The 11,674-nt window shown below is 37.3% G+C and overlaps 1 protein-coding gene across 1 annotated transcript in view; it reads right to left on the reverse strand.

Annotated features, from left to right (window-relative positions):
- Positions 1 to 11,674, reverse strand: part of ZFPM2 (zinc finger protein, FOG family member 2) — a 331,407-nt gene that overhangs the window by 144,817 nt on the left and 174,916 nt on the right. The window lies entirely within an intron of this gene.

The raw sequence follows: 11,674 nt of genomic DNA on the forward strand, positions 1-11,674 counted from the left end.
CCTCCGCGCCCTCTCCTAAATGATACTGGATCAGATCGCCAAGATTAGTCCGATCTCTTGTGGCTCTGAATTATAAAGAGAATGCAGATGACTTTCATTGCAAAGAGCAGGGTGCTTAGAAGTGAACTTTAGACACATTGTCCTTTCCTATCAACAGGATCTCACTATTTCCTGAAACAGACAGGAAAGAATGTAAAGAATCGGGATCCATTTCAAAGCTCTATCCTGAGCAACATTTATATTAGAGTAGGAATTTATTCTGGATGAATATTGGAATCTACTCGACCCCTTTGCTAAGTGTAGATATATAGTCCATCTATAGCTGAAATAATAATAATAATAATAATAATAATAATAATAATAATGATCAACCATACGTTGTCTTCAGAAAGACTATAAAAGGGGAATTATGAATAAAATCAAACGCAGAGCAAGTAAAGCATGATATCCTCTGAGAGGCATAGAAGCAGGGGGACAAAATGTTTCCAGGGGACATTTTAAATACAAGGTTCAAAAGGTTGAGCATTTTAGGTTGTTTCTTTAACGATGCTGATAAATGTACACGGCAGGAAACAAACTGGGAGGAAATGAGCTTAGCAAGACTCTTGTTTCTGATGAGTCACAGTGAACTGGCATTCAGACTTTTATCATTCAGCAGCCCATGTTCTGTATATCAAATATCATAAAACCACAACACAGAGCACAATACAAGGGTCTCCAGGTAATTTCTGAACTGCATTTTCACCTAGATACGATCCTGCCAGAGAGACCTCAGCCCAGTCTGGGACTTTCCCACATGTTTTGTGCTATCACCAATTTCCCAAATTGGCATTAACAAGTGTTCGCTTGAGGAGTTCCATGTAATCTGGCCATTTCAAATCTCTGAGGAATCTGGGAAACCCGTTTCACCCGCTGAATGGCAACAATGATAACGCATGAGACATGGACCCATTGTTAACTGCGGAGCCATATTAAAAACGCTGCATGTTAAAAGAAAGGCTAACCCATTTCTTGAAGTTTCAATTGTATGATGAGAGATAAAACTACCACAGAATACACAATTTAATGAAAACATGAACCATGATGGATACATTTAAAAAGAAGTTGAAAAAACACTTCAAATATTAAAACAGAAGAGGTAGTAAGCCAGATCAATTGCAAGAAATACTGGCATACTGATTTTTCATATTCATACTTTGATTCATTTCAAAGTCTTAATTTTTCAAACACATATCTTAATATTTAGCTAGTGTAACCATTAGAAAACAACTATCTGAAAGCCCTGTAGGCAAGAAGTAATTTTATATCATGTTGTAATTTTTAACAATCTAGGCCAAGTGTTATCAAGTTGTCTCTAGGGTTACCCGTCTGAGTGACCATTTCTATTTATTTCCATTTTCAAACCAGAATTTGAGCACAGGCAAGCTTCTTCAATCTGAAATGATAGTGACCCATATCCAATTAAACAGTAGGTCTTAATTATGCATATTTTAGCTCCTTTTATTACCAGAGAAACAGTTAAGTCCACAGATCAGGGTCAGCAGTTCTCCAAGCAGTAAGCAGAGCAAGTCACGGGAGACAGTTCACCATTCAGAGAAACCTGTCTATGATGGATTTAGTCATCTTTGTAACATCTGCTTCTTCTGATTTGAAAGAATAGATTTCAACAACAGAAACCTGGCCCCATTTCTATTATATTCTATTATTTCATTTTAGTTATTTAATCTTGATATTCCATAGTTCTTAAAGCCATGTGGATTTCTACACAGTAAATGAGCTTTTACAAGTTTTGATAGATTATATAAAAAATAGATATTGATCACATAAACACTTTAGGGAATCTTTAGGTATAAAGTAAATCAATTGCTCTTCCATTCATTTCACAAACAAACCAATGAACAGAGTCCTATGCGTGGTGCTAAAAATATGTTCAGGCGTTTTTTTGGTGAAGGGTACAGATACGCTAAAAAAAAAAAGTTTGGTATAATGCAAAAAGTAGCACGGTAAGGAGTGTCACATCACAAGTAAATTGTTTGCAGGTCAGTGAAGGGCGAGAAAGGAATTCCTGTCCTGTGGATTCTGGAAGGATTTCATAGAAGAGGTGATACTCAGGCAAGATCTTAAAGGATATACAGGAGGAATTTACAATTTCTGGTAATAGCATGGCCACAGTCTGAATAGAATATATGTACATGTGTACAAGAAATAGTGAGTAGATCTGGACTCTTTTATTTAAGTTCTTATAAAGTCTGTTCCTGGTATGTAGAAAGCACTAGATAAACATTAGCTGTCATCATCATCATCATCATCAATATTATTATTATCATCATGAGTAGGAGGAAGGAACATAGCATATGGAAGGGCAGGTTAGAAGAGATCTTGAAGGTCCTCTTCATATTAGGCAAAACCTTTTGTGCTGTAATCTCTAAGAAGAATAAAGCCAGTAAAGTTGTTTTGAGCAGGAAAAAATAAGGATTCTATTATTTCATATATATTTTCAGACAAAGAAATGGCAACTCAAAAATTTAATAATTCCTTTTAGGTAAAATAGCTTGTAGAAGGCAGGGCCCTTATTTATATTTATCTCTTGTTTCCAAACTACTACTCCTAGGGTGACCAACCATCTGGGTTTTCCTTGGATTGAAGCATTTCCCAAGATGTTGGACTTTCAGTGTTAAAAATGGAAAGTCCTGAGCATACTGAGATGCGTTCTTCACGTCCACTCCTACTATTACTACTATCAAAATATTAGCTGTTTGTATATGTTGGGTATTTGCTAAATGTTGGGTATTAAGTACTTTCCTAGAATTTTTGTTTTTGATTTTTTTAACTCCAAGAGTTAGGCATGAACATTTTCTCCAGTTTTTACAGGGGCCAATTAATATTCAAAGCAGTTAATTTTGTGGCACAATAAAAAACCCCATTAATTAATATCTTTCCTTAATGGTAAATGAGGCATAATACCTTTTAAAACTTTGGAAGTGTTTATTATGCTTGGGTATAGGTACACTCTGACTTACTAAGAAACTAAATTAAAGAGAAAACAATTTCTTTTTCTCCAAATCAATAAAGCAAAAGCAAAAATTTACCAAAGATTTGCTGAAAGCTATATCCAAGCTGTAGAGTAAATAAGTAGATAAAAAATCTCAAGGGACCAGTTATTACAGTTTTGAGCAGGTAAGTCAATTTCTTTCTGAAGAAGTCAACTTTTGTAGAGATTGACTGCCTTCAAAGAAGATTACCAAGTGTGAGAGGGAAGGAGTTAGTCAGGATTATATGAAATCCACACTCCAGCAAAACCCATGAATGGAAAATAACAGTAATATTCACATTGATCATTAGGTTTACTTTCCAATGCCTCTCTCTATCATAAGGATTTATACAAGAGTTAAGAGTGGAAGCAACTGTGCATTCAATGATTTCACAAATGAAGAAATGAAGGCCAAGATCTTTATCTAGTCTCCTACAGAGAATACAGTTGCTACAATATGATGAGAAAAGAGAGCAGATGTAAAAGGTGTGGCAAGCAGAAATCTGGGCCCCAAAGATGTCCGTGCTCTAGTCACCTGGAACCTGAGCATATGTCACCTTACTTGGTAAAAGGGATTTTAAAGATACAATTAAGGTTTAGGACCATGACATGACCAGGCAACCCTGGATTATCTGGATAGACCCAATCTAAACACAGGAGATTTCTTAAGTAGAAGAAAAAGGCAGCAGTAGATCGAAGAGATTGGACATGAAAGGATTCCACCTGCTGCATTTGAGGATGGCAAGCTGAGGCCTCAGCTAAGGAATGCAGTGGTCTAGAAACTGGGAGGGTCCTCAATTAAAGGGAGCAAAGAAGTGGACCTCAGTTCTGCAGACTCCAGGATCTGAATTCTTCTGCCAGCAATCTGAATGAGCAGAAAATGAATTCTCTCCAGACCGGCCCCGCCCCCCAACTCCCCACACACAGAAAAGAACACATCTGACAAACTGATTTTAGTCTCTAGAGATTCACACTGGACTTCTGATCCATAGAACTTTAGTGTAATACATTTGTGTGGTTTTAAGCCACTAAGTATATGGAAATTTGTTCTGGCAGTAATTGAAAACCAACACAAAAGACATTCAGAATCACTGACTTGGGGTTAAAAAACAAATGATAACTTCCTCATCAAATGTGCTCAAAAGTATAAAACGATTTTTCCCTGGATGGGGATAACACCAAATCTTCATCGCCATTCTAAAATCGTAAGATATGTTTGATGTTTGTGCCTTAAAGTATGAGGAAATACACAGAGGTGACCAATAATTCCTGCTTCTGTAATTAGGCATTTAAAACATTTCATGGTTCATCATTGACCTTAGAGTTGAGGTGTAGCAGAAAGAACACTGCTGGTCTCAGAGTTCGATGATGTAGGTTTGAATCCTGACACATGCTACTGGTGGGTTCTGTGAAGGGAAAATCACTTGAACTTGAACATCCTGAACCTCACAAGTACATCTGAGAAATGGGCAATACTTTCTATCTCAAAGCTTGCCATGGAAAGCAAGTGACACAGTGTAGAGTACACCAAAGATGCATGTCTAACTTTTGCTAAAGATCTATATGAATAGATGCATTAAAAATGTACAAAAACATGTGCTGAATCCCTACTATTTCTCAGGCACTGGTAATATCTGTCATCATTAGCATAGATGTCGAGACCAACACCATTATCCATTTTAAAAGTGGGAGTAGTCACTAATGCCACTGATCATTTATTTCCAACTCTCCACTTTCCAGTTCTCTTTTAAAGTTAGGTGTGGTCATATCACTTCATTTGACCACTGAAATTGAACAAGGATTGACTCAGGTCACTTTCACACAGAAGCTGTAGGAGCCAATGGAGCACCATGATGCCTTGGTTTTGCTGCATTGATCTTGTAAGCCTGCAAGGAGGAAGGAAGCCCTCACAATATTCATGGACCATGAGGAAAAAACAACAACAACACCTTTTTTAAATGTAAAGAGCTATTAGGGTTGCTTGCAACCTCAGCAAAACTTGGCTTATTCTCACTTGTACAAAGGTTTTCATCGTTTTTTGTTTGTACTGAAATAATCCCTGGATTTTTTGCAGGTTAAAGTTTGCACTTTATCTATATCTAGGCCATCTCTTTCAATAATAAATCATTCAAGGTATATAACAGGATCCCTGAATTTCAGTGAAGCTGGAATGTTTTAAAAAGGAAAAGAAACAGTGTGCACGTTTGAGGGCTCCCCATTGTAAGTTGAAAAAAATCGGCCATCCTGGACACTCTCTGAACCCAGAGTTTCATGCTTAGACAGTCTACAACTAGACAAACTTGACAAGGACAAAATGGGTCAAAAGTGTCATTTCTTAGGAATAATTAGAATCATCTAATGTGGATAAAAGAGGTCAGACTAGCATCCACTTCTCACTAACCTTTGGAGTTACTGGACCGACAAAGGAGGTAGCCTTCAATAAATGTTTATACTCGAGCCAAAAGGTTAATGGAGATAAAAGTAGACAGCCCAAAGGTAAAGAACAGAGGATAATTCTAACCCAAGAAACTGGTGACATAATGTGGTCTTAGAGATTCCAAATTTTGCTGGAAATATTTGTTGAAGATTTCCAAAACGAGGCTTAGGAAGAGCAAGAAGTCTTAGAAAAATCTGACCCATGAGACGAGCCTGACACCACAGCCTTTTAAAAGAACGAGGTGTCATTTAATGGAAAAAACTGGCCTCCACTGATTTTAGTTCAGGAAATATAACAAAATCTCATTAGATACTCTCAAGCCAGGACCATGAGATGTGGCTGGATGCTGATGAAATGCTTTCGGGGTATTGCTTCCACAACTGAGAAATAGGTGAAAAGGACTGAGACCTGTTTTGCAAAATTCATAGCTGCTTTGAGAATTCATAGCTGTTTCTATTCTTTCACCTCTAAAAACATATTAGGAGGGAGGCATAAAAATTTCCAAATTACTGCAGACATTAGACTTATACAGTTAGAACTAAAAAACAACAACAACAAAAAAACCCACCTCCCAATCTCTCCCAACTGCATTATTCACAAGTATATGAAAAAGGACAGTGTATGTGATTCCACCATGCACTACCACAGGGGAAATTTTATACAGGAAGTTTCAGTTAATGCATCCAAATAGTTCTCCACACTGGAATGAAATTCAAATTCAATCCGATGGTCACGAAAACATTGATCACTCTCTATAACTGTGTGCCGTCCCTAAGGACAGTGAACCTGAGTTTAAAAATTCCCTTCATCAATAGCCTATCCTAAGGAGGTGTAACAACTTAAAATCTTTGACCTCCTGGAGTTGAAAGAAATATCAAGTAATAATTCAAGGCCCTGAAATAATTGTATTTTCAGTAACTATGGGCATAGTCTATAGTTTCAATATTACTGATTTGACTGGAACTATAGAACTTTTAGCATGATGATTTCCACCTAACAGAACTGAGCTTTTTAGGAAATGCCCTTTCAAAAGTTATCCAGGACACCATGTGAATGTTTGAGCTTGATGCTACTGAGGCGGATAACTTTTTTCTTTTAGGAAGTAGAGTATTACATTAAACTACATACATAGAAACAGTCTACTCTATGTGGTCCTGCGGGGTTGGCATTATTTGCGTAATTCAATAATAACACCTAAATGTTCTCCATGCCTAATTAATCCCAGGCATCATTAGACATGACGATGTAAGCCATGTGCCTCCATTAAAATCATGTGCTTCCATTTCAAAATAGCATAGAATGGCCACTGAACTACACTGGGAGAGTCTCAGTCTTCCTTTTTTTTTTTTTTTTAAAAAAAAATATATATATAGTTTTACTGCTTTCAGAAAGAAAGGAAGAGGGAGAGATAGAAACATCAATGATGAGAGAGAATCATTGATTGGCTGCCTCCTGCATGCTCCACACTTGCGATAGAGCCACAACTGGGGCACGTGCCCTGACCAGGAATCAAACCCATAACCTTCTGGTTCATAGGTTGAAGCTCAACCACTGAGCCATGCTGGCCAGGCTTCCTTTAGTTTATTGTGCCTAAAATCACGGGCCTGGGGAAGAGAGACACAGTCACAGAGTGACTGACAGAGAGACAGAGAGACAGATAATAAATTACAAATAGATTTAAACAGGTCACTTTAAGAGCTCCCAAACTGATGGCCCATATCTTATCCATAGTTCTTGTTTAAAAGCAACAAGACTCAACTTAGTAAGAAATGATCAAATTTGTATTGCTTGAAAAAAAAACTGATGTGCTGGACACATTTTCAAACTCAAGCTCCAATAAGTGTAAGTTTGCTCTTAAATTAGAAAATACGTAAAAACTCGAGGTCAGAAAGGCATCAGATGGAATGTGATTGAACGAGAACCGCTACCCTATACCATTAGGTACACAACGGGTCTATGGATGGACACCCAGGAGTGCTTCTCTGGGTATTTGGTGGGTCTACAAAATGCCCTTCCCGGGTGGGCAGCCGCAGCAGGAGGCCGCACGGCCTCTGCGAACAAATGCCCTAAGGCCACTGGGGTATGTAGGCTCTCCAACACGCGAAGAGGCTTTGCAGAAACAAAACGAGAGTGAAATAAAATGATAGAATCCTTGGCCACCGTATCCACACTCCTGATGTCAAAGACAGTTTTATCTCTAGGAACCAAACATTTAAATAATCATTATCTGCGAGGTATATTTGCTTTTAGTTCTCAAAACTGTTGAAACACATTATCTTAACATGTGTCACTGCTTAAATATAGGCATTTCAGTATAAGAAATAGTTACCTTCAGGAAAGGGAACGCAAATAGTTTGATCTATCTATCTATCTATCTATATCTATATATATGTAATTAAAATAATCTCTTTACTTCCAAATAAAAAGGATCACTGTGTGATATTTAGAAAAATAATATAAAATTATTATTCAAGAGTACTGACCCTAAAGACACAGATATTTCATTTCCAAATGGGAAGAATCTCTAAATGAATAATAAACATCTAACTTATCCAGATATTTATTATACTTTCATTTTTTTTAAAAAAAGAATAGATTCATTTTTCTTTCCCTTTTGCCAACTTCACTCCCACAGTCTCATCTGTTCTCCACATACATTTGGCGCCAAAGAGGAGCTACTCCCTCCAAGCTGGCAACCATTAACGTCAACCTTTTATTTCACACAGCTCTGAAAGTCACAGAGTGTTTAAGGAGTGTTGTTTTGCTCCTGGCAGAACTTCTGGGCTTGCACATAGTGCGATGTGCAAAAGCGTGTCAGTGCTGAACCCTGGGAAGGGAGAATCAAACTACCCTCCTGCCATGAGGCTGCCACATAAACCAACCTCTGGCAGGTTCTGGGATCCCAAAAGCTGTGGTCCAGCCCGTGTGACCTGGGCAAGCACTTAACCTCTCATGGTCTCATCTTCTTCCTCTGTAAGCTGATCTCATATGTCCTTTCAGCTTAACCACATACCATTGTAAGACTTCCTACTGTAGCATTTTCATCCAGCTTAACTCAAATCCTGAGTGCAGAGAAGATATATATGAAAATTCAACACCTGGAGTTTAGGCTTACCTAAGGAAATGCTACTATTTTTATTGGCAAAACAGTAAATAATGCCATTCTAATTTACTTTACTTTGGGATTTTAAAACCAAAGAAAATGGGGTGATAAAAAGCGAATGTTATTAGGAAGAATTATAAAGAGTGTGTAATAAATGTATATGTACTGCCCAGCCAGTATGGCTCAGTGGTTGAATGTCAACCTATACCAAGAGGTCACGGTTCCATTCCCAGTCAGAGCACACGCCTCGGTTGTGGGTTTGATCCCCAGTAAGGAAGTGTGCAGGAGGCAGCTGATAGATGTTTCTCTCTTATCCATATTTCTATCTCTTTATCACTCTCCCTTCCTCTCTCTCTAAAAATTAATAAAAAACATTAAAAAAATGTATATATACGTTCAACTCTCAATGGCCTAGTTACACATAAAATAGTGGTCAATTCTATTCAGTAGCCTATTTTTGAGATATATCCCAAAGGCATTCTGTGGAAGAGATAAAAAAACTCAATCCTGCACAAGGCCATCCTCAGATACTGAGATATGTCTGTTCCTCATGAATTAATGCATTGTAATGAATCCTTCATCCACCTGTTGGATTGTCTCCTTATTATTACCATTTCAGCCAATCTTAATGTCAGCCTCATCCCCCCAAAAAGGCAATCCTGACATTAATAATATAGTAAATTTTAAAACCAATTCTCTTTTAATTCTGTTGTTTCATGATTTATCACCTTATGGCCTTCTATAATCATGAGTTGTTAAAAACCCATCTCAAGATATACCTGATAATGATATTTGAAATTGTTGGAAAAAGTCTACGGAAAACCTGAAAGACCAGAAGTGAGGAAAGCATCCCCCTTAAAGAGAAAAAAGAAAAAAAGCTGGAATTGTTAAGCTAGGTAGTTGGTGCCGTAATACATAGTACCTTTGGGGAAGGCAGATTTTTATGAGGCATGTTATTGAAAGTTGGGTGCAAGAAATTAAAAGCTGGCAAACTAGTTGGTAGAAGCGCGAAGGTGCTACCCAGTTGTCAAAGCTTCTCTAAATCTGTGAGACATTTAAGAACAAGAACATTGCAAACACATTAAGTATTGACAAGAAGACTCTGATCATGAGGATGGTTTTCAGTATTTCTCCCCAAATCGGCAGATGCCGAAGGACTACACTCGTTCTGCACTTTCAGAGAATAAAAGTCCAGAGCCCAGCTCACCAGGGGTTGGGCCTTCTGCTGGAGGCACGTGGAGAGAATGCCAGCCAGTGAAACAGATTCACCTCCACATGCTCCCAGGGCAGGCACCTTCCTTCAGCACCCCTGTGGGGCTGGGGCAACTGAAGGAGCTGCTATGAGATCAGAACCAAATGAGATAAACCTTTATTAATACTGCCCCTGGACAGATGTCTCAACCTATATTCTTTACAAAAGGAATACAATATGAATAAAAGTATCGATGGGTAGGGTGGAAAGGATAGTTCAATAATGTTAACATGACAAACTAACATATCTATTAAAACTAATGTCTGGGTGCCAAGACCCTGGGTTAACTTCTCCATTTAGTTGCACGTGAAGGATATTAAAGCTTGGAACAAGTTGCTTTGCCTTGTCCAGATGTGGGTTTTGCCACATAAATAATGTAACCTCATGTATAAAATCATTCCCATTAGTAATAACTAATCAGCGCTAACTTTGTATTCCTCTATACCATTTCTGCTTTAAGAAGTGTATTTTGGTTATTCTGCTTTTAAAGTAGTCACTGTATACTTTACTAGAAATTAAGTATATTCATTATTCATTCCATAAATGTTCATTAAATATCTACTACATAGAAACCCCTCAGAAAGTGAAAGATGAGTTACATTTCCTCTAGATGCTCACATGTTGACAATAAAAACACCTAAGTGACATACCGATTATTTAAATCAATATTAATAATTGATCTCATTATATTTTAAGTATATGTCTGAAAACTTTGAAAATTACAATGCCTATTTGATGGTCCATGACCAAACGAAAGTATAGCAAAATAGGTGAGAAGTGGTTAATAGACTCTTTTTAAGAGATCTTCGTGGCATTTTAGGATTACACTTCAATTTTAAGATTAAAAACACTGAGGCTTTTCCAATTGGATTGAAAGTCTATAATATATGGCTTATATTTTAACAATTATATCTAAAATCTAATCATAAAATCTTTTATATATATTTTTTGAGAAGCCATTCACTTTCACTTTATTAAACATTGGTTTACTTTACACTCATTTAATTAGTCTTACTGCTAAATAAAGTATATCATAAAAATATATTAAAATATATTGAATAAATAATTCAAAAATGAAAATATTTTGGGAAATGAAGCCAAGATGAGTTATGTATATACTATTTTGAGTGTATAATCACTATCTCACTCAATATGCTTTAAACTATCAACGGATAGTTTAAAAACGTATATGCTTGCCCGGCATGGCTCAGTAGTCAACCTATGAACCAGGAGGTCATGGTTCAATTCCCTGTCAGGGTACATGCCCGGGTTCTGGGCTTGAGCCCCAGTGTGGGGCATGCAAAAGGCAGCTGATCAGTAATTCTCTCTCATCATTGATGTTTCTCTCTCTCTTCCTCTCCCTTCCTCTTTCAAGGCAATAAAAAATATATTTTTAAAAAACTTGTATATTGGTGTCAAGCCGATTGAGTTTGAATCATATTTCCACCACTTAGTAGTTATAACTTAGGGCAAGTTGCTTAACTACTGTATCTCAATTTCTTGATTTCTAAAATAAATAAAAGTACTTACGTCACAGGATTATTCTGAGGATTAAATGAGTTAATGTATATAATGGGCTTAAAGCAGTACCAGGTACGTATTCTTTGAAATTGTTTGTTTGGCTTATGTTCCTAACACTCCTAAAGAAATTTATTTCCAGCCCTAGTTGGTTTGGCTCAGTAGATAGAGTGTCAGCCTGTGGACTGAAGGGTCCCGTGTTCGATTCCGGTCTAGGGCACATGCCCAGGTTGCAGGTTCAATCCCCAGTAGGGGACGTGCAGGAGGCAGCTGATCAATGATTCTTCTCATCATTGATGTTTCTATCTCTCTCCCTCTCCCTTCCTCTCTGAA

This window comes from Myotis davidii, unplaced genomic scaffold (assembly GCF_000327345.1).
Source record: "Myotis davidii unplaced genomic scaffold, ASM32734v1 scaffold497, whole genome shotgun sequence".
NCBI classification, from domain to species: domain Eukaryota; kingdom Metazoa; phylum Chordata; class Mammalia; order Chiroptera; family Vespertilionidae; genus Myotis; species Myotis davidii.